The sequence below is a fragment of the Phocoena sinus genome, chromosome X, assembly GCF_008692025.1.
Source record: "Phocoena sinus isolate mPhoSin1 chromosome X, mPhoSin1.pri, whole genome shotgun sequence".
NCBI classification, from domain to species: Eukaryota; Metazoa; Chordata; class Mammalia; order Artiodactyla; family Phocoenidae; genus Phocoena; species Phocoena sinus.
In genome coordinates this window covers 124,111,842-124,135,361 of record NC_045784.1, presented here as the reverse complement: position 1 = coordinate 124,135,361, position 23,520 = coordinate 124,111,842, and positions in this window count along the sequence as shown.

Genomic DNA, 23,520 nt, shown 5'->3' with positions numbered 1-23,520 from the left:
GTGGAGTAGTTGCAGATGATCCTAGGATTCTGTCATAAGGACGACGGAAAGGGAATACAGAGGGAGGAGCAGGTTTAGGCAGATCAGAGAGACGAACTCAGCTTGGTTGTGCTGAATTTGACCACTGAGGTTCCTACAGGGCATCCCAGCAGAGATGTTTGGTAAACGACTGGAAATAGGGGCAGCCAAAGAAGCCACAAAAATACTAAACAGTGTCAGGAAATCCAGAGGCCAAAAAAAGAAGAGAAACTTAATCTTGAAAAAAATCATGACTATCCACACGGCATATGTTGCATGAAGATGCAGAAACACAGCCTGATTGGAAATGGTTTGGAATCTTCAGTCTGGAATGTCAAACATAAATCTATAAGGATTGATTTTGATCGAAAAAAAATATAGAGGTGTTTTCCACTAAAATCCACATATTAATCTAATATCAGGACCAGGGACATTCTGAAAGCAGGCCATTTTTGTAGATAAAAAAGGAAAGTACTACTTTGCACTGGAGACATTGGTCATGAAAATGTTTTATAGACTAAAAATGTAGAAAGGATCAGCAAAAGTTTAGATCAATTCACTGATGTAAGATATAAAATAGCTGAATAAGGAGAGTCAGACTTGGTTCCTAACCTTATGAAGGCAACTTGCATTTCTTCACATACCAAATCTTTTTGCTGCTGTCAGAATAGTCAGATGGACAATTGAGCAGACCTAATACTGTGTGCCTTAAACTTTATGACTTCCTGAAGCTGGAGATTGACTGCAAGTGCTGAATACCAATGGATTCTGGCATTCACCCTAAACTCACAAGTCAAGCGTAAATTATTAAAATAAATATACAGAGGAAACGTGATCGGATTTTAGTGTTGTTAATCATCTGAGTTTGTGAGTATATTTTTGTGACATTCTATAGTTACCCATTTTAATGATCATCAAATATTCTGAGGTGAATATTTTTGCACAGAAATATATACCATATTATTATTTTGCACTGACTGATTTGAGAACAAAACTAATCACATACAAATTAAAATACAATAGTCAGAATTACAGAGTTGGAAGAAACCTTAGAGATAATCTGGTCCAGTTTCTTATGAGGCCTGGGAAAGTTCCTGCCTCAGTTCCCCACATGAGCATTTGACTCAGTTGGAAATCCTTCAGTGACAGAGAGGGAAGAAGGTCCCATCAGCTGAGCACCATTCCAGGTGCTTCACATACACTATGTCACATACTTTTCACAATACAACTCTAGCAGTTAGGCCATTTTATACACAAGGAATCTGAAGCTCAAACATTTCAAGTAACTTGTCTTAAGTCACAAAGTTAGTAAGTGATGGGACCGGGATACAATACCGGTTCTTTATCTGACTACAAATCCCATACTCAGTCCATTAATAATGGCATTCTAACTCCTTGCTTTATTCTAATTATTACCAAAAAAACTTTTAGTCGTATCTGAAAATAAACTCCTTTGATTTCCAAATCATTCTCCCACATGGACGCGCATACAGTTTGTAAAGACCATCATCATGTTATCTACAGGTCGTCTCTAAGCTGAATGTTCCCGGTTATCTCTACAGTTCCTCACCAAACAGTGCACAGACCTCTGAGATTGTGATACACTCTGCATGCACTCTACTTTGTCAAATGGCTAATTTCACACAATAAAGTAGGGCCTTAGCCTTGGTCCTCACAAGAGCGAGTTTGCTCATGAACTCCATCTGCTGTATAGAACTTAACATCATCCTTTAGGAACAAGACTCTTCTACTAAAGAATGACAAGATAGATAGGGTTACAGAAGCTTCGCTTAAAAATTTACATCGATACATTTCAATATGGTGATGGCTATGGAAATAGTTTACTTTGTGACAGTGCTAAGTCTTTTGGCTCAGAGCCAAAACATACACATATATCTTACATCAGAGAGAATGGGCAAGCAAAGGATTTTAGAAGTGGCTTTTCACATTTCAGAGGTCCATCGAACTGGGCCTCTCACTGCTGTGGCCTCTCCCGTTGCGGAGCACAGGCTCCGGACGCGCAGGCTCAGCGGCCATGGCTCACAGGCCCAGCCGCTCCGCGGCACGTGGGATCTTCCCGGACCGGGGCACGAACCCGTGTACCCTGCATCGGCAGGCAGACTCTCAACCACTGCGCCACCAGGGAAGCCTGAACTGTCACATTCTTAATAAAAAGAGCAGCATTCAAAGCAGAGAGCAGAACCTCTTTATCTTCCTTGTCACTGCACCACTTGTGTCTAATAGGATATTACAGCATAACCCGACAGAACCTGAACCATATAAGATACAAATTGGAATTTTCTTGGCTAATTTGTAAGTGGAGGGGGCCTATAGGAGAGAGAATAAAGACATATAACAGTGGGTACTTAAACCTAGACTCTAAGAAATACTAGTGATTTATACATAAAGAAAATTGAACAAAATCGGAACGTGAAACAGTTCATATTAATATGATAGGATTTCTTTTAATTTTAGGATTCCTTCAAGAAGAATTCGTAAGTAAGTTAAGGTGATTTTTCCTGAAGGATGAAGCACAGAGAAATTGAACTCAATGTCACACACAGAGATACAGATTTGGCCCAAAGGCATAACAGTTTCCCTTACCATCAAGTGTTACTAAACTTGAATGCCCATCATTTCAGTGTATTTTCTATGGGCCCTTTGTTAACTGGTACAAATTCTACAGGACTGGTTTTTCAGCAATATATTCACATGTACTCTTTGAAAAGATTGATTCTCTCTTTCTCTCTGTCTGACTCTCTCCTTGTCTTTGTATGTGTTGTATACATATACACACACATATACACATACATACACACAAAACACTTGGCTGTTTTAAAAATATTTCATACCCAATCTCCCAGTTATCATTTCAAAACTCTTGCAAAATACTTAGTAGAGATTAAAGTCATCATAAGTATTTGTAAGTTAGAAAAGTACTCAGTAGCCGTTGGCCTTCGCATTACCTAAGGTGTTCCTAAGGAGACTGGAGGTTTGTTGATTACTTTACGTGGATTGTTACGATGTCCAGAAAAAGAATACTTTTGTAGAAATGTGCAAGCTGACTCTAAAATTAATATGAAAATTTGAAGGACCTAGAATTGCTAAACAACATTTCAAAGGGAGGACCAAATTGGAGTACTATTCTGCCTGAATGCAAGAATTACTGTTAAGCTCCCATCATCAAGATGGTATATTACTGGTGTAAGGATGGCTAAGTAGTTCAAATGAACAGAATAGAAAGTTTAGAAATAAACCCACATATACATGTTCAACTGATTTTCAACCAAGTTGCCAGTGGGAAATGGTAGCCTTTTCAATAAATGGTGCTGGAACAACTTGAGACCCGTATGAAAGACTGTACCTTGACCCTTACACATCACAATATACACAAAACTCAACTAGAAACGGATGCTATACCAAAGCATAAAATCAAAAACTATAAAATTCTACCTTGAAGTAGATGATTATTTAATATGAAACAAAAGTAAAACATTTATACCTAACAGTATACTGATATACAGAATATATTAAAAAATAGAATTCAGTAATAAGCAGGCAAGGAACCAAGTTAAAATAGTAATTATTTAAGCAGATATTTCATAAAAGAATATACATGAATGGCTGCTAAGCATATGAAAAGACGTTCATTTGTCATTAGAGAAATTCATTAAAAACCATGATGGGATACCATTACAAACCCACTAGAATGGCTAAAATTAAAAACACTAAAAATGGTAGTTATCACTGAAGATATAGAGTGATGAGAATTCTCATACCTTGTTGGTGGGGGCATAAAGTGGTATAACCACTTTTTTAAAGTCTGGCATTTTCTTAAAAGACTACACATACTTCATACTTGTACACATACAATCTCACTCCTAAGTATTTATCCAGGAGACTTGAAATGTATATCCATGCAGAGCCCTGTAAATGAATGTCATGTCAGCTTTACTCGTAATAGCTAATAAATGGAAACAACTCAAGAACTATCAATAGGTGAATAGAAAAATTACTCATGATGTATGCAAACAATAGAATACAGTAGTAAAGAAGTAAACTACTGATGTAACAATATGAATGAATCTCAAAAATGTCACGCTAAATGCATAAAGCCAGTCACAGAATTTGACATACAGTATGACTAGTTATATAAAATTTGAAAAGGCAAAATTAATCTGTAGTGACAGAAAGCAGATCACTGGTTGCCTGGGCCATTGGTCAAGAGATGGAATTGACCACAAAGGCCCAGGAAGGAACTTTTTAGCTGAAAGAAGTATTCTATATCTTGATTGTGGTAGTGATTATGCAGGTGTATTTGACAAATTCCTTCACAGTGTACACTTAAAATGGGTGTACTGTATTTTATATAAATTACGTATCAAGGAAATTGATACAGAAAAAATGTATTAGTACAATACTGTTTATTTAAAGCCTAAGATTTGAAATGGCTTTATTTACAGGCAATTTAAGATTAAAATGACAGTACCTTCTATTGCCTATGATTGAGAAACTGACACTGATAAGGAAAAAAGCCTTGTAAATGCCATTAATAAAGCTTTCCTTGTGCGTCTATTTTCCAAGTTGACATTTTCTCAATTTACCAGATTTACACACACACACACACACATGCACGTGTATATATACACACACACTCATTCCGTGCTTGTACCAATATTTTCAAGGAAGTATAAATAAATTAGTTGGGGAAATTAATGTATAATGTGAGACATACACCATTCCTAGTATGGAGGTTAATAAGAGGTGCTGTCAGCTAATAGTATTTACATGATAATCCTACTTCTTGCTCTCTTAAAGCAGAAATTTCACTCTTCTTAGTCAAAGGAGTGAGAAATAGTATTGATTTACTGTTACCAGTTTGTATGAAGTAGAGGTGAGCCTCCACGGATCAAAATGAGACATGTGAATGCAGAGTTGCTGGAAGTCTGATTAGAGTGGTTAAGCTCCCTTCTTTTCACTGGCTTCAAAATTATGCAACACTTACAGCTTAGAACTCTACAAGGTCTGTCTCCTCAGAGACCTCACAACAGCCTTTGCAGGAATTCTCATTTTCCTACTTTATTCATAAAGAACCCAGCACTCAGAGAGGTGAAGTTTCCAAGGTCTCCCAGATATACATTGGCAGGTCCAGGACTAAAGGCCAGGGCTTCTGACTCCAAGTGTTTTCCCCTCTATAAACCCTACCTCCTTACACTGGCCAAGCTTACTTATTTCTGACAAAAAGGAAACCCAATGATAAGAACTCAATGGAAAATGCTTACATATATATCGATATCTATGTCCATATCTATATCATCTATATTTGTAGCTATTCATTCCCAAAGTTAAGAGGGACAGAGTAGGCATAGGAACAAAACTGTATACAAAACCTAAGCAGAGCACATGAAATGCTGAAAGATACAGTTATTCAAATATAGCTGATTAAAACTGCAAATATCAGAGAATCTAAGTCAGGGAAGCATGTGGAAATAAGTCAAGCAAAATCGCAAGAAGGAGGGAATGAGCTTTTTTGTGGTACTAGGCATTAAATTGAAGTTTGGGCCAAATTAAGACGGTCGCTATGAAGTAGAGGGTCCTAGTTGTTCTAGTCAACATGGGAGTTGCACTTGTATTTGAGGCAGTACAGTATAGTATAGTGTGTAAAAGTCTCTATTTTGGAATTAGATAGACTGAGTTCAAACCAAATAGATTTCAGGTATAATTCTTTTTCAACCACTTCCCAGCTGTGAGACACTGGGCAGACTGCTTAACCTCTCTGAGCCTCATTTGTATAATAGGAAATGCAACGGTGCCTCATATGGTTGTTTGGAGGATTAGATTAAATAATGATATATAGTTAATTTTTCATATAAATATCAGCTATGATTATTAATTATTAATAAATAATCATCATCCTATTAATATCCCACCCCCCATATATAATACTGCCTGTCATATATTAGGTGTTAAGCAATATTTGGTGAATTTAAATAATTCTTTTCTTTCTGTCAATATCAAAAGATTAGTTATCATTAGAAAAAGGACAGGTAGAGGATCTGCTATTCACAAAGTGCTATTTCTTCCAAATTCCCACTATTTGGTGCTTCTGGGAAAGGCATCTTTCATCTACTAATATCCAAGTATATGCCCACTCACGGCACAGTGTTTTCCCTCACTAGAGAAGATCCAGGCATACTTCTGAAACAGACACAGTGCATAGTGCCAGACAATCAACTTTTCTCCATTTCTATCACCTCAAAAGACCAACAACTGTGGGAATGCCATACTTAACCTTTTCAACATAATAGCATCTTAAATATTTTTAAAAGCATACAATATTCAAGACATACAAAAAAGAGTGAAGAGTAAACAGCATGGAGGAACTGACCCAGTTACAGCAACAAGTCAATAGCATGAAAAGATAAATGGCAGGGAAGAACGCCCTAGATTAAAAGAGATGAGAGATCTAACAACTAAATATCACATGTGGACCTTAAGTGCATCTTGATTTGAATAACTTAACTGTAAAAAGGAATTTTTGAGACAATTAGGGGAAGTATCTTTATAGTCTTTTGGTATACATGATACTAAGGAATTATTTTGGGTAAAAGTAGTGATGGCATTGTTATGTTTTTTAAAAGCTCATATTTTGTCAATATGTATACTGCAACATATAGAAATAAAGTGACATGTTGTTTGGGATTTTCTTTAAAATACATTTTAGAAAAGAACAAAGATAGATGAAGCAAATATGGCAAAATTTTGATAATTGTTGAATACACAAGATAAGTATACAGGAGTTCATTTTACTAGCACCTCTACTTTTGTATACATTTGAAAATAACTCATGTATGAGCCCATTTGATGATATAAAGCCATGAACACAATAAATACCCATGTATCCAAAGTCCGTTTAAGAAACAAAAGCCAATTCAGTTAAATTCCCTGCACCAGTTACCTCCACCCCCTACAAAAATGACCACTATATGGATTTGGGTGTTTATTATTGTCTTTTTACTCTGTACTTTTACTACAGATTTATTTATTCCTAAGAAATACATCACATTGTTTTGTATGTTTTTAAACTCCATAAAAAACAGTATCCAATTGTATGTGTTCTGCAACTTGCCCTTTTTTTTGGTCCATATGACGTGTTTGTGATTCATCTCTATAGCTCCAAAATAAAGCCTTCCAAAAATATCTTCCATATTCTTTTCCTGAGCTGACCAAAGTTTCTATCAGCATTGTAGGTCTTGTATATGCCACTTCTGGAGTTTCTGCTATGCTATCTTTATTGTTAAGAAGTCGTGGAACTTCACTGAGCTACAATGTTCTCTGAATAAGGAGCTCTGTGTCCAGTAATTCTGTCTTTCATTAAAGGTTAACAGAATTTCATTTCCTCCCAAATCTAGTTGTCTTTCTAAAAAAGTTTCTGAAATACATTAGTTAAGTTTCAGCTGTTAGCAAACACATTTTTACTCCCTCAACAAATAAGTAAAAAAGGGCATAACGATTGTCTATTAATATTGCTGTTGTTATTGTAAGAGTTGACATCTATTAGCCAAATCTAAAGATCTTGTAGTATCTGCATCACCTGGCTCTGAACTTAATAATGACAAAGGTGAATAGTGACAATGTAGAGAATTAGATCTATCCATGATTTACTTATCTTGGATGTTCATCGAGAAAGGCTCCAAAACATTCACTGTTGTGAGCTGTCTCAATTCAAGGAGATTTCCCTTCCCACTCCTTTGAATGGCAACAATCACCATGTGTAGAGCTCTGAGAAAGGTGGGAGATCATTATAAAATAATGCCTTAAGTCTATTCCCAAATAGCCTTGGTCACAGAGTAGGTGCTCAATAAATACTTATAGTTTTCCCCCTGGTGGGAAATGCAGTAAGGACAGAGTCTCTTGAACACATTAATTGGTTATCATTGAAAGCATGTTCTCGAGGAGAAAAGATGAACAAGTGAAAGGCATCTGAATGCACCTCTATCTCTAGTAGCTTGTGCAGAACTGACTTCAGGATGGTAAGGGGAATACAAAAGGGAAAGCCCCTCATCTTTGCTTGCGCTCTGAGGCTCAGTGACAAACCTACACCAAAAGGTGTTTCTCTTTGATATACAGCAAAAGGTAACAAGAACTTCTTCCTCACCTGCCTAACAAATCCTCTTCTTAACTCCCACAGTGGCGTGAAGGGATCAATCCCTGCTTTCTTCCTCCCAAAGCCTGGGCCTGATTGCATTTAGATTTTTTTTTCCTTTTTGGTAAGCCAGAAACCCACTACTATCCTTTGCCCTTGTTGCATTTTGTAATGGTGAAACTGTCTTTACCTCACTGACAGTAATTTAATTGTTGATGTCCTCTGCCTATTATTAATCATCGCTACTGTGGTCAGGAAGGACAAGCTTGTTAAGTACTGTTACTTTTGGCCCATAATTCCTAATCAGAGATTTATTCTTATTGTAGTTGGCCTTCCATCTTAAAAAGACAGTTTTCAAAGCTCACATGCTCTCCATTAAAAGTTCTCCCATTAGGCATAACCTAGAGGGACTTTTTAAAGTGTACTTAGATTTCATACAGCCAGTTTTCTCCAGAAGTGAGATTCCATATGGTCTCTGTGGTTAAAACCTTTCTTCAAAAATATTTTATTATAATCTAATATGTTATGGTGTAAGAAGCCTTATGTTTATCCCACACCCCACCTTGGTGCATTTAAATGACTTATTTTATTTGTGCCCACACACAAGCACTCAGCTATAAACCGGTTTGGCCCTTTGTTGCTGGAATCTGTTCAGGTTCACTCTTTTCCTTTGCTCTCTTCTTGACTCTTCAATCTCCAAGGACTGTATTTTTTAAAATTTGCTCTTATGAACTATTTGATACATTTCTCTTGTTTAGCACTGGACACCTGCACCCAGATTCATATTTAGTAGTCTCTGAGAAAACCCAAATTATCACAGCAGTTGGTAAAACGGGCTTCAACTTTTTCAGTCTCCTTGGTTAATGACCTTGTTTGATTGACTTTCTGGGATATGTCAAAGAGAGAAGATGCCTTAATCACAAGTCTTATCTTGGTCTTATAGGATAGGATGGTCAGCTTCCCTTAGCAGGGAAGGGGGTTCAATACAGCAATGCTGTCCACTATTCACAGTAGCCAAGATGTGGAGACCTACATGTCCATTGACAGATGAATGGATAAAGAAGATGTGGTATACATATATACAATGGAATACTACTCAGCCATTAAAAAGAATGAAATACTGTCCTTTGCAGCAACATGGGTGGACCTAGAGATTATCATACTAAGTGAAGTAAGTCAGAAAGACAAATACCAAATGATATCACTTATATGTGGAATCTGAAATATGACACAAATGAACTTATCTATGAAACAGACCCACAGACACAGAGAACAGACTTGTGGTTACCAAGGCAGGGATGGGGGAGGGATGGATTGGGAGTTTGGGATTAGCAGATGCAAACTATTATCTATAGAATGGATAAACAACAGGGTCCTACTGTAGAGCACAGGGAACTATATTCAATATCCTGTGATAAACCATAATGGAAAAGCATATGAAAAAGAATCTGTATATATATGTATAACTGAATAACTTTGCTGTACAGCAGAAATTAACACAACATTGTAAATCAATTATACTTCTATAAAATAAATTTTTAAAAAATATAGCAATGCTCTCTTCCTTTTATCTTGTCAATAAGCTGTATACACTACAGAACCTTTGGGACACTCACTGGGCATTTTTAAATCTCAAGATGGGTTTCCCTGGTGGCAGAGTGGTTGAGAGTCCGCCTGCCGATACAGGGGACACGGGTTTGTGCCCCGGTCTGGGAAGATTCCACATGCCGTGGAGAGGCTGGGCCCGTGAGCCATGGCCGCTGAGCCTGCGTGTCCAGAGCCTGTGCTCCGTAACGGGAGAGGCCACAACAGTGAGAGGCCCGCATACCGCAAAAAAAAAATAAATAAAAATAAAATAAAATAAAATCTCGAAGCAATGGTAACTACAATTCTATAAAACACTGTCTCTGTTTATCTCTGTGTGTATCAATACATTTGTTCACCAAATATTCATTGATAGTTCAGAATATTTCAGGCACTATGCTGAGTGATGTGGATGCAGATCTCTCAAGAAACTTATTTTTCCCCCAAGTTTTATTCTAGGGGATGTTAATAGGTGTTACGTGAAAATAAATTAACAAAAGTCTCCGTGGTTACATAGGTTTGGAAAAAGGCAGGTTAAACAGAGGTAATTAATTTTGGCTATAGAATATCTCAGAGTCCTTAATTCACTTGGCATCTCATTCTTATTTATCATAAATGTCCAAAGAGGATGGGAGCAAAATAAAAAGCAAGTGTGTCCCAAAATTACTTGAGCAGGAAACCCTTTCTTTCCTGATTGGCTTAATGGGGTAGTGTTGCTCAGAATATGCTTTGGGAAATGACAGCTCTGGCACTGAAGAAATCATAACATGGTTAGCTTGAGGCCATTATGTTTTGTTGCTTCTTTTCATCCTGGAAATACTTTTTTCCTTGAAATCTGATACTAATATAGCCACTGCATCCTTCATGGGGTTACAATTTGTGTGGCATATCTTTTTATATCCATTTATTTTCAACCTTCCTGTATCTTTCTATTTGAAGTGTGTCTCTTGTAGATAGCTCATAGTTGTGTTCTGCTATTGTATTGATTTTGACAATCTCTGCCTTTTAATTTGTGAGTTTATTCCATTAAAATTTAATATGGTCATTGATGTAATTGTATTGGGAATATCATGTTATTGTTTTCTATTTTCCCTTTGTTTTCAGTTCCTCTCTGATTCATCTTTGTATGACTAACTCTCTCTCTCTGCTTTGTTCATAGTAGGTATTCAATAAACATTTGTTGAATTGATTATTGAACAGTCCCTTCCTCTGTGAATGTACCAGATTCCTCCAGGCAGTGTGAAATTTTTCTCCCTTCTGTACTCATACAAAATTGACAAAATACCCAAACATTTCTCATAGACACTGGGGTTTACTGCCAAAATATTTCTAAGCCTGACAAGACTCCTGGGATGCCTCTGATACTTAGACATGGTATGGATATCTGAGCACACACAAAAGGAACACCGAGCCATTTTTCAGTGTTTCAACTTCTTGTAATGAGATACAGGTTGACATTATAATTATTGTTAAAATTGGTTTAGAAGGAAAAGGTTATATAAGATATCGGAGTGGCTTCGGCTATCACTGTAAATTCTCAGCCTGTTATTCATCCAACAGAACATTCCCTTTGTCTACAAATCAGACTAGTCTTCGCCCTAAACACAGTATTTTTTTGATTCCCAAGGCTGCCACAAGTACTGAGGGAACTGCACAGTGGTGATGTTTTGAGTGTCACATTGTAGGGCAGTTATTTGCTTATGTGTCTTCCTTCTTCACTTGATTGTTTTCTCCGTAAGGGGAGGGCCAATGTCATATTTAATTGTGTATCACTACCACATTCACAGAGCCTGACAAATAGTAGATACTCAACTATTTGGATTAATGAATAATTAATGGATAGAAATTCAAGAAAATCTGAACTATAAAACTTATAGACATATATATTTGTTTCTAACATAGGAGAAATATAGCAGAGATGTTCACATTGAAAGACTTGAAGCCAGTACTGTACTTGGTATGGGATATTTGAGAGCACCCACACAAAAAAACACTGAATCACTTTTCCACCTTAGTGAAATTTGGACCATATTTTTGTTCTGAAGCATAGAGGGATAGATTACATTTTTCAGTAAAGTCCCCAGTGCACCCAAGTCAAACATCTGTGGGTAATTTTGAAAATGTCTGATGGCTAATCTTAACACCTGATTCTTCAGGGTGGCCATAAATATGCGTCTGTTTGGGTGTGTCAGAGAAAGACAGAGAGGGAGGGAGGGAGGGAGGGGAGTGGGGAGAAGGAACAAGCATGAAAGGCTTATGATGGAAAACCTTATATTTTTTCTTCATGACATCAGTGGCATTACTTATATGAGATTTAAAAAAAAAAAAAACTGGCACTAGGAGGAGGTCCAAAAATGAAAAGAGGTATTTCCTAGTTTTGCCAATACAGTGGTTGGGTGTTCCTTAAACATTCATGTTCTGAAAAAAGGGAGCAATTCAAAATCAAACTTGACACAGAAACTCTGCCCCTCTCAAAAGCTAGGAGGGGATTTTTGTATTCTTAAGAAAACGACACTTCCTTGCCCTTGGATGAAATGGTATGTGTCATTATTTGCATGAATGATAATTCCCATTCTCATGCTTCACTTATGACTATAAGGGGGTAAACATTTTTAAACTATAAAAGATAGGTATAATTCAACTCTTTTAAGGCATGGTTTTGTATTCATTTCTTACCGTCACTTTAAAAAACTTAAAACCTAAACAAATGATATAAACGAACTTATATACAAAACAGAAATAGACTCACAGACATAGAAAACAAACTTACGGTTACCAAAGGGGTCACTTGGGGGGGATAAATTAGGAGTTTGGGATTAACAGATACACACTACTATACATAAAATAGATAAGCAACAAGGGCCTACTGTATAGCACAGGGAACCATATTCAATATCTCGTAATAACCTATAAGGGAAAAGAATCTGAAAAAGAATAGATGTATATGTTTATAACTGAATCACTTTGCTGCACACCTGAAACTAACACAACACTGTAAATCAACTATACTTCAATAAAAATAAATTTTTCTAGGGGAGATACAAAAATAATAAAATTAAAAACTTAAAACCTGAAGGAAGTCCTATATCTTAAACTGCACATTGTCATTGTACATCTTTTTTCCCTCTTGGCATAAAAAAATTGTATTGAGTACAAAATAGTCAGTTGAGTTGGTAAAATTGAATAGTTTAAATTGAACTGCCTGTACATCTGGGCAAATTGAAAACATTATTAAGCTGTTGTCAGAATACATTTGGCAGAACTTGGAGGTGGGTTACAAAGACGATTCTGTAGGTCATTTAATTTCTTTACTCCAAATTTGTCCTGCGCGGCATGTGTACGAGTGCAGTTATTGAATTAATGATCATTCAGCCATTGGAGGATTTCTAATATTGACTGAAAAAATGTTTCCATTGGAAAGAATGAAATACATTTTCTAAATTTTCATCAGAAGCTGCTAATAAATTGCTCTTTTTGCTTCATGTTTCATATAAATCAAAGATCCTCACTTATATCAAAGATGCAAAATACACTACTGTGAATTGAGTTATGCCTAATACAACAAAGTTTGGTCATATGAATTTAATAGCAAAGTGAATTGTCTGGAAATTCTAGTTAGACTTGTTGCTATGAATGTTTAACCTGGAAAAGAGAGAGAATACAACTAGATCACCTGCTCAAGAAATTCACAATTCAATTGAGTCTAAACCATCCTCTCAAAAATGGATGATAAACGTGATAATTTAATATTTATTTTAGATTTATGATATGTTAATTAGTTCAGTAATCCTTCTAACTTAATGAATTCTAGTATGCTAATGATTTTTGAAAATAAGGCAGAAATATCAGAGAGACCTTAGATGGTGTCTGCATAGAATACCTGCAAAACGTGTTTCTGTGGGTTGTCAGTCATAGCAACTCAGAAAAATTAATTTGTCTTATATATCTAGTGATTAACTGAAATTCTCTCTCATTTTTGTGTGCCTTCTGTATACTCTTAAAAATATTACTTATTTAAAACTTATTTTACACCCTTTTAAATATATTAAAATACGGAAGAAAATGCATCGATGTTATAATTTTGCTTTGCATCAACATATTCAATTGGCTTGAAACCCTGATCTCATTTGAACTTGAAACAATAATTAATATACTAGTGATAGTTTTAAGAGTGAAATGGAGATGAATAGGTGAAACAAAAGGGATTTTTTGGGGGTGGTGAAACTATTATGTCTGATACCACAATGGTGGATGCATGACATTATGCATTTGTCAAAACACATAGAATGTACAACAGGAAAAGACAACCCCAATATAAACCATGGACTTTTGTTAATAAAAGTGTATCGGGTATTATGTTTTCATTAATTGTTCAAAATGCACCACACTAATGCAACACGTTAATAATAGAGGAAAAGAGGGGATATATGGGAAATCCCTGTACTATCTGCTTAAATTTTTGGGGTAAATATCAAACTTTTCTAAAAACATAATATATTGATTTTAAAAAGGAGTAAAGTGTGCATCTTATTTTTACTTAAAAAAATTTTTTTGTTTCTTTCTTTTATTTATTTATTTTGGCTGTGTTTGGTCTTCGTTGCTACACGCGGCTTTCTCTAGTTGCGGTGAACAGGGGCTACTCTTTGTTGCGGTGCGCGGGCTTCTCATCACAGCGGCTTCTCTTCTTGCGGAGCACGGGCTCTAGGTGTGTGGGCTTCAGTAGTTGTGGCTTGTGGGCTCTAGAGCCCAGGCTCAGTAGTTGTGGTGCACGAGCTTAGTTGCTCCACGGCATGTGGGATCATCCTAGACCAGGGATCAAACCCGTGTCCCCGGCATTGGCAGGTGGATTATTAACCACTGCACCACCAGGGAAGCCCCTGTTATTCTTAAAGCAGTCTCACTTCTCTTTTGTGAATGAATTCTCTACTCATCGTTTCTTTCCATTTGATCTTCAAATCGTATTACACTTCGCCTTTACATGCATCAGGTTTTAGTGTTATTCTCCAGTTCTGATTTGTTACCATATAAGATTTTATATTTATATACATTTATATATATACATACACATTGATATTTATATATGTGTGTGTGTATGTGTACTCTGTATCCTAGACTATAAACGCCAGTGGAGAAGGAGCTACTGTGCTGTTTGCCTTGTGACTTATTCAGCACAATGTACACGATTACAATTAACGTTATCTTTTCCCAGTGGATTTTCCCTTTAGTATTCAGAAGCCACGCTTTCAGAACTCAGGAGAGCTGATGTATACCTTTGTGTTTGACTAGCCATAAATAAGGACTGAGCTAGTGACACTGGTCGCGATAGAGAGGATAGATGATGGACTGACTGAAGTGGAGCTGAGAGAGAAAGTGTCTAGCCATGTCTAAGCTTGGTGCACATAGTGAAGTCCAGGGAATACTCAAGAGTATGAACGCAGCAGCAAAGGGGCCTTCAGTAGAATATGAAAGTCTCAGGAAGTGGCTGCATACTCACACTCAAATAGGAATTAAATGGTAAAGATGGTAAGTAAGTTAAATGGGTTTCTCAGACAAATATCACCATTTTACTTCGTGGTGTCTATATACAGGCTATCCAAAGTTTAACCTGATTGATGTCTTGCTTTCTGTTTAAGGTTTTAATATAACTTTCTGATTAAAGCATTTTTCGTCATGATTTCCTAAAAGTACTTAGAAATGGGAATATGTTTCCAAATAAGTATTATGAAATTACTTTGGAGAACTTATCCAAATTGTGTGTATAGCAGGGCTACAGACAATGATATAGATTCCATGATACTGATATAATGTCCAGGAACTGGGAAAAAGACTTAGGGGTTACTTCCAGACATTCTTTATGGAAAAGAACAATCCACAGTAGTTTCCTCGTCTAATAAGTAGAAAAATTTTAAGTATTTTACAGTAACATGTCTTCTACCATGGATCCAGGCAAAATGATTCAGCATCTTTAAAGGACAGCGAGATCTCTGTGGTCTATTCCATATCTTCCATTCTGTGAGGTAAGGATGCACAGATGCTTTTGCTATAGTGGATTTAGCGCACCAGAGACTATTACAAATGTGATTATGGATAACTTGTTATAATTTTTCAAAACTGTATATTGGTATGTGAACATGTGTGTATCACAAAGTAAATTCCTGAGGGAAATATAATTATTTACATCTCCAACACATTATGTGCATCTGTGTAACTGATGATAATAAAAGCCCTGGGTGCGGGGCTATTGGTGAAGATCTGTGCTTGAGAGCAGCTGTCTTCAGGTGATTGCCTTCAGGAGTCTTCTGGGTCTCATTTGAAATCACTGCAAAATCTAGGAATTTCTCCTAAAGCCAAAGTTAACATTCACTGAGAGGTTGGTGGACAATTCCCTTCCAGATCGCCTACCTCTTTATACGTTCAGAACAGATTTAGAATGCAGGTTTCTACCAGAGGTAGCACGGAGTATACTCAACATGCCGCTAAGCCTAACCCAAACACTGTGAATAGTAACTCAAGGCCTTTAAAAATGTATTGAGTCTAACCCACCTGTTTTATAGTAGTTGAAAATAAAAATAATGGTGGCAATCTAACAACACATAATTAAGAGAAGGAAAAAGAGGTTTAAATCCATAACTACCCAAACGATATTGGGATCACTTTAATTAAGGCTTTTTTTTTTGCGGTACGCGGGCCTCTCACTGTTGTGGCCTCTCCCGTTGCGGAGCACAGGCTCCGGACGCGCAGGCTCAGCGGCCATGGCTCACGGGTCCAGCCGCTCCGCGGCATGTGGGACCTTCCCGGACCGGGACACGAACCCGTGTCCCCTGCATCGGCAGGCGGACTCTCAACCACTGCGCCACCAGGGAAGCCCTAAGGCTTTTTTAATTGCCAAACTCTACCGCTACTTAAAGTCAAGCTACTGGAGGAAGTATCTATAAATCATGTGTCCCCTTCATTGCCTCCCATTACGCCTTAACTCACCCTAGTTTCTCTTTTGTCCCCACCACTACACCAATACTGATTTCTTGAAGCTTTACCAATGACTTCCTTGTTGCACAGTCCAGTAGCTACTTTTTCAGATCTTCTGTGAGTTGACTGCTCAAGAGCACTGGCCAGTTCTTAACTCTCTCTCTGTTGGAGCTCTTATTTCTATCAGCTTCTGCTACTCTGGTTCTCCTCCAAGCTCCCTGGCTTCCCCTTTTTGGGTGTTCTTTGTTGGTTTTATCTGATTATTAATGTTTAATATTAATGTTAGATTTATAATCTAACTGATAATGTTGGATTTCCTCAGCCCTTAGCCTTGAGCCCTTTCTTTAACCAAAACTTCAATTATTTGCCTATATGTTGAGGACCGACTAATATCTTCAGCCTAGGCCTCTCCTCTGACCCCTACAGATGTGATAATTTAATGAAAAATCTCCATTTTGTTACCTCACAAGCACCTTAGAGTGCCCCCCTTTACATCTCCTCTATAGCAGTCATCACAATGTTAGTATATATTTGTGTTATTGTTGGGCCAGTGTAAGTCTGGTCCATTACACTGACACCCCCTTGAGAGCAAGAAACATTTGTTTTGTTCAGCACTTTGCACATAGTAAATGTTGGGTAAGTATCCAAATATCAACTCACTGCACTTCGGGTATGTAGTCCTTTGCTGGCCCTCAAATATTTTTCCTCACCTTCAGGGAGTTTTACTTGCTGCTGTCTCTATCTGAAATGCTTTTTATTCCTACTTTCACATGGCCAGCTTCTGCTTATCATTCAGGTCTCAGCTCAGATGTTACTTCCTCACAAAGGCTTTTCCTGATGATCTGATCTAAAGTTGGCCAAAAGGTACATGAAAAGATGCTCAACATCGCTAGTTATTAGAGAAATGTAAATCAAAACTACAATGAGGTATCACCTCAGCAGTCAGAATGGCCATCATCAAAAAGTCTACAAACAATAAATGCCGGAGACAGTGTGTAGAAAAGGGAACCCTCCTACACTGTTGGTGGGAATGTAAGTCGGTGCAGCCACTATGGAGAACAGTATGGAGGTTCTTTTAAATACTAAAAATAGAGTTGCCATATGATCTAGCAATCCTACTTCTGGGCATATATCCAGAGAAAGGTCTAATTTGAAAAGATACATGCACCGCAATGTTCATAGCAGCACTATTTACAATAGCCAAGACATGGAAGCAACCTAAATGTCCATTGACAGAGGAATGGATAAAGAAGATGTGGTACATATATACAATAGAATACTACTTAGCCATAAAAAAGAATGAAAGAATACCATTTGCAGCAACAACGTTGGAACTAGAGATTATCGTGCTAAATGAAGTAAGTCAGAAAGACAAATGCCACATGATATCACTTATATGTGGAACCTAAAATATGAGACAAATGAACTTATTTGTGAAACAAGTGGACTCACAGACATAGAAAACAAACCTATGGTTATGAAAGGGGAAAGGGGGTGGGGAAGGGATAAATTTAGGAGTTTGTGATTAACAGATATATACCACTATGTATAAAATAGATAACCAACAAGGACCTACTATATAGCACAGGGAACTATATTCAATATCCTGTGATAAACGATAAAGGAAAAGAATATGAAAAAGAATGTGTGTGTGTGTGCGTGTGTGTGTGTGTGTGTATATATATATATACATATAACTGAATCACTTTGCTGTGAAACTAACACAACATTGTAAATCAACTATACTTCAATTATAAATAAATAAATAAAGTTGCCCCCCTGCTCTTACCCCAGTCATAGCACTTTACAACATTGTAGGATCTTCCAAAGTGGGCTCCTTTGTTTATTTATCTCACCAGTAGAATGCCAGACTCTGAAGGAGTAAGAAGCTAATCTGCATTGTTCACCAGGGCAACCCTCTTGCCTCACACATAATACTAAGTCAGGAAACTTCTTCATGTTTTACAAGAATTAATAAAAAGTTTAACCAAGTTTAAAAGTATCACATGAAAGAGAGTGAGAGATTATGTATTGTTGTGGGATATGGGAAGACTTTATGGAGGAAAAAACAGTTGAATTGTGGCTTGTAAGACAGATAAGACTACATGAGGTTTTGCATTAGAATATGTGCACTAAGGAGCATAAATAAAAGAACAGAACTGCAGCCTGATGAGATCTGTGTTTTAAGAAGATAAATCAAAAAGCTGTGTAAAGAATGATAGCTTAGAGACTAAAATTAGAAAGTTACGAGACTACTGCAACCTGCCAGGAAAGGAGTAGAGTCTGATTTTGAGAAGTGGCTTTGGGGGGTAAAAAAAAAAACAAAAAAAACAAAAAAGAAGTGGCGATCAAGACAACCCAAAAGGATTTATTTGCTAACTGCATGTATATGTAGAATGAAGGATGAGAAGGTTATAATCGGTTTTGATAATAACATTTATGGTGCTAAGGAGCTTAGTGGTTGGGAAAGGGGTGGTTCGGGGATGAAGTAAGGTTTGGAGACAAGTTTTGATGATTGCTGGATATATGAATTAAAAAGTGCAGATGGTAGTTCAGTGTTTGGGTCTTGGATTCAGGGAAATGAGCAGGGCTAGAAGTGAATATTTCAGAATCATCACCACATACATGGTACTTAACACACAGCAATGGATGAAATTTCTCAGGGATGAGAAGAGAAAAAAGGATATAGCTAATAACTGAATATTGGTGGAAGTTTATGTAAAAAGGAACTAGAAAATAAAAAAAAAACTGTGAGAATATACCAACAAAGAAAGAGCATAATTCAGCTGACACATATGACTTGTTTTTCATTGAAAGTCTCTTACTATTCTTAGAAAGATGATTATAAAAGACAGTGTCATATGGTGCAGACAGCTTTAAATGTTCAAATTATTCCTATTTAACTGTGAAAGCTGATGTTTGTTTTTTTTTTTTTTTTCAGTACGCAGGCCTCTCACTGTTGTGGCCTCTCCCATTGCGGAACACAGGCTCCGGACGCGCAGGCCCAGCGGCCATGGCTCACGGGCCCAGCCGCCCCGCGGCATGTGGGATCTTCCCGGACCGGGGCACGAACCTGTGTCCTCTGCATCGGCAGGCGGACTCTCAACCACTGCGCCACCAGGGAAGCCCGAGCTGATGAATTTTTAATGTCAGGTGTAAAGGTTGCTAATTCTGCCAAAAATGCAGTAGAACATTGGATCTTTCCATTGGAACTTCAATGACTTATCACTGTTGATGTTTTGTGTGCTAATCCCTATTTAATCCAGCCTTCCGAATGACAACTGGAAATCTCACCAATACACAGAATTTTAGAACACTTGCTAATAATGTGCTATATATAAGTGAAAATGGTCAGAGCAGTGATTTTTGAATCTTTAGGGTGAGAAATGTTTGCCTATGTCCACTTTGCAACTGTCCTCAAATTCTAAAAGTGTATGTGCATGCCCCTGAATTTTAACTTAGGAAAAATCAAGGATACTCAATACAATTATTTTAGAGGCTGACACTGCAGATAAATTGCCTATTTGGGTTATAGTGGTATTTAATCCTAGGGGAGCAGAGGACACAGATTCAAAATGCATTCTGTTATGATGATATATTTAGTTGTGAATTCTTCCATTTCGAATTCATAATTACAATGTCCCCATCCTTGAGGTTATTCTCAGCATTCAACCCTCTGATAAATTTGTCTACACAAAACGGCAGCTGGTCCACTGGCAATTGAACTGCTTTTGGTGACATAATTTCAAGATGTTTTTTAGAGTCTCTGAAAGAGAGCATCTGCCCACAGCTTGGGAAGCATTGTGCATGGGGCACTTTGCTTACATTTTCTCTAGGGACAAGGAGGCAGTGTGGGCTGACAGTTGGTCAGAACTGTCAGGTAAATAACTGTCTCATGGAAAATGTTCCTTTGCTGGTTTTAGTTCCCATGCTTAGTAGAATTACAAGCCTTGTTATTGAGGAAAAAAAAATAATGGTAATGAGGTGATCAGTGTAGATCAAGAAAGAAAAGTCAGGTTTTTCTAAAGTCTTTTTAAAATTCAGTCCCCAAATGAGACTATGATAGAAAAAGAAAAAAAAATAAAACAAATGGAAAAATCCAGGTGATCTGAAGGCAGAAGCTATTCTAAATGGAATTAATTCTCTTAGCACACTTTCAGGTTAGGTTTTATGAAATCTATTTGTTTCACACAAAAGAGAAACAATTTGCATCTGACCTTGTAGTAAAGAAAGACTCCGCTGATTTTAGGGCAGCAAGAATTGAAGGTGAACCACAGAATTATTACTCTAACCCATGCTATTTTGAACATCTTCTAAATGATTCAAGCCACAGTTTGTCTGACCCAAGGGAATAACTTGCTTTCAAAATCCCCTGGCAAATCCTGCCTTATTGGAAGTAGTTGAACAAGGGATGAATGGATACATTTTCTTCACAGTCCTTTATGGGACAAAAACAATTTTGTAGTGACCTTACCCTAAATCACCAAAGCACACGACTGTAAGAAATCAAAGTGACAAGCAAAACTAAAGGGAGATATTTGTAATGATGAAATCGTTCTGTATTTTGATTGTGGTAGTGGTTACACAAATCTATACATGTGATGAAATTGTGTAGGACTATACGTCAACATTGTACCATTGTTATTTTCCTAGTTAGGTCCAGTTTCCCCATGCAATCATTGGGGAAAACTGAATGAAGGATACACAGGAAATCTCTTTAGAATCTTGGCAACTTCCTGCAAAGCTATAATTATTTAAAACCAAAAAGTAAAAAATAATTATACAACAAAAGAAATAGAAAAATATCAAAAACTCTTCCCATCACATGCCGTATGTCTCATCCTTCTCATCTGCTAGATTTGAACTTATTACGTCACTTCCATAGAGAGCACTTGAGTAACTCCTCTACCTAAAGTCACCTCCTTCTATCTTGCATTACCAGCATTTTTCTTTATCTCCCTACGTTTCTCCTTCATAGCACTTCTCAGCACATATGTAATTATATACTCATTGGTTTCATAATCTGATAAATGTCTGTTCATTCAGCACTTAACAAATATATGTTGAGAACCTACTATGTACCAAGCCCTATTTTAGATATTGAGGATACAGCAGAAAAGTCAGAAATGATCCCTGGCAGACCAATAAGGGCCCTTCCCTCACAGAGCTCACATTCTAGTAGGTAAGGATAACAATAAACAAGTAAATACATAAATAACTAAGAAAAATATCAAATAGCAACACATTTTGCAGAGAAATAGAGGATGGAAATATAATAGAGAATTATTGGATGGCTACTTAACATTGAGTTATTAAACTGTGCCAGTTAGGTACAGTGATGTAATGTTTGAATGGAGGCCTTAATTATGGAGAAGGAATCGGCCATGCAAAATTATGAGTGGTGTGGGGTAGAGACAAAGGGAGTACTTCCCAGGCAGAGAAAAAAGAAAGCACAACTTCCTTCAATTGGGAAAGACCTTGGTGTTTTCAGTGGTAAGAAGGAAGCCAGTGTATATGGAGTGGAGTGAGTGAGAAGGGTTCATAGGAGATCAGGTCAGAGAGGCATGAAGGAGCCAGATCATCTAGGGCTTTAGATGCCAGGGTAAGAGGTGTACTGGAGATCCATTGGAGAGCTTTGAGCTTTCAGTTTTGTCAGTTTTTAGTCATCACTGATGCAAACCTAGACACTTTGGCACATATTGTCTGAGTTATGGTAAACACTGTTTTTGATGAAATATTAATTATGGACTGTGCCTCTTTAGAAATGTAGAATCTTCTCCGCCTTGGCTAACAATCTCTTAAACCTTCTGGAAGCCTTCCTTTGTGTTCTAAAAGTGAGAGTGCAAGTTCTAGGGCTTCTTTGAACAGCTGTGGCGGCCACAGAGAACTTTCTTCACTTAGTGGCCATGGGTAGACTTTAGATGTGTCTGAAAAATTAAATCCAGGTGGCTGTAGAGGATACACTTCTGATGGTTTTGCTTAGATCAAGTCCTTTCTGGAATGAAGACCTTGATAACTGTCCAACCTGGGAATGCCACCCACACCCAGCTCCTCTACTCTGTACCTTACAGCACACGCTTGAACTTCTGCAGGCTTCCCTTTCATCAGTACTTCCTTATTACACTCCCACTGTGTTCCAGGCAACTCCTTAGGAACTAGGGAGAGAGTGAAGAGACATACAAATAAGGTATCATTCTGATGCAGCTAGTGTTTGATTAGGGAGAGCCAAGCAATATAAAGTAAAATTAAAATGAACAGAAACACGCCCCCCCCCAATTTTCTGCTAGCAATTATTCTTTCATGAAAATGAACCCAGTTGATGTGATGGCTACTAGAGGAGGAGAGGACTATTTTAAATGAGGGGGCTGTGCAGTTCATGTATAGCCTCTCTGAGGGGCTGAAGCTGGGAATACCTGAGATAAGATATTTAGTCCCTCCCCCAACCCCAAAATCAGCTGTTCTGGTTGAAATGAAGGAATAAGTGCAATCAGAGCACAAGCCAGGAAACATTCATGTTTGTGTTTTAAGTTCTCATCTAAGTCTCCTTCATAATGTATGAAACAAGTATCGGGATGCCTCTTGATTAACAAGATTTTCAGACTGTTTCTACCATTGATGTGCAGAGATCAGAAGCCTGGCAGCGTCCCCTTGGCCAGGCTCCTCCAGCAATTTGCTGCAGGGCATCTTTAGTCATCTGCACCATCCTTTCAATGTGACCATTTGCTTGAGGGGACTGAGATACAATGATGACAACCTGGATAAAGCTCCTGTTCAAAAAATCCTTAAATACTCCTGAGGAGACTGCA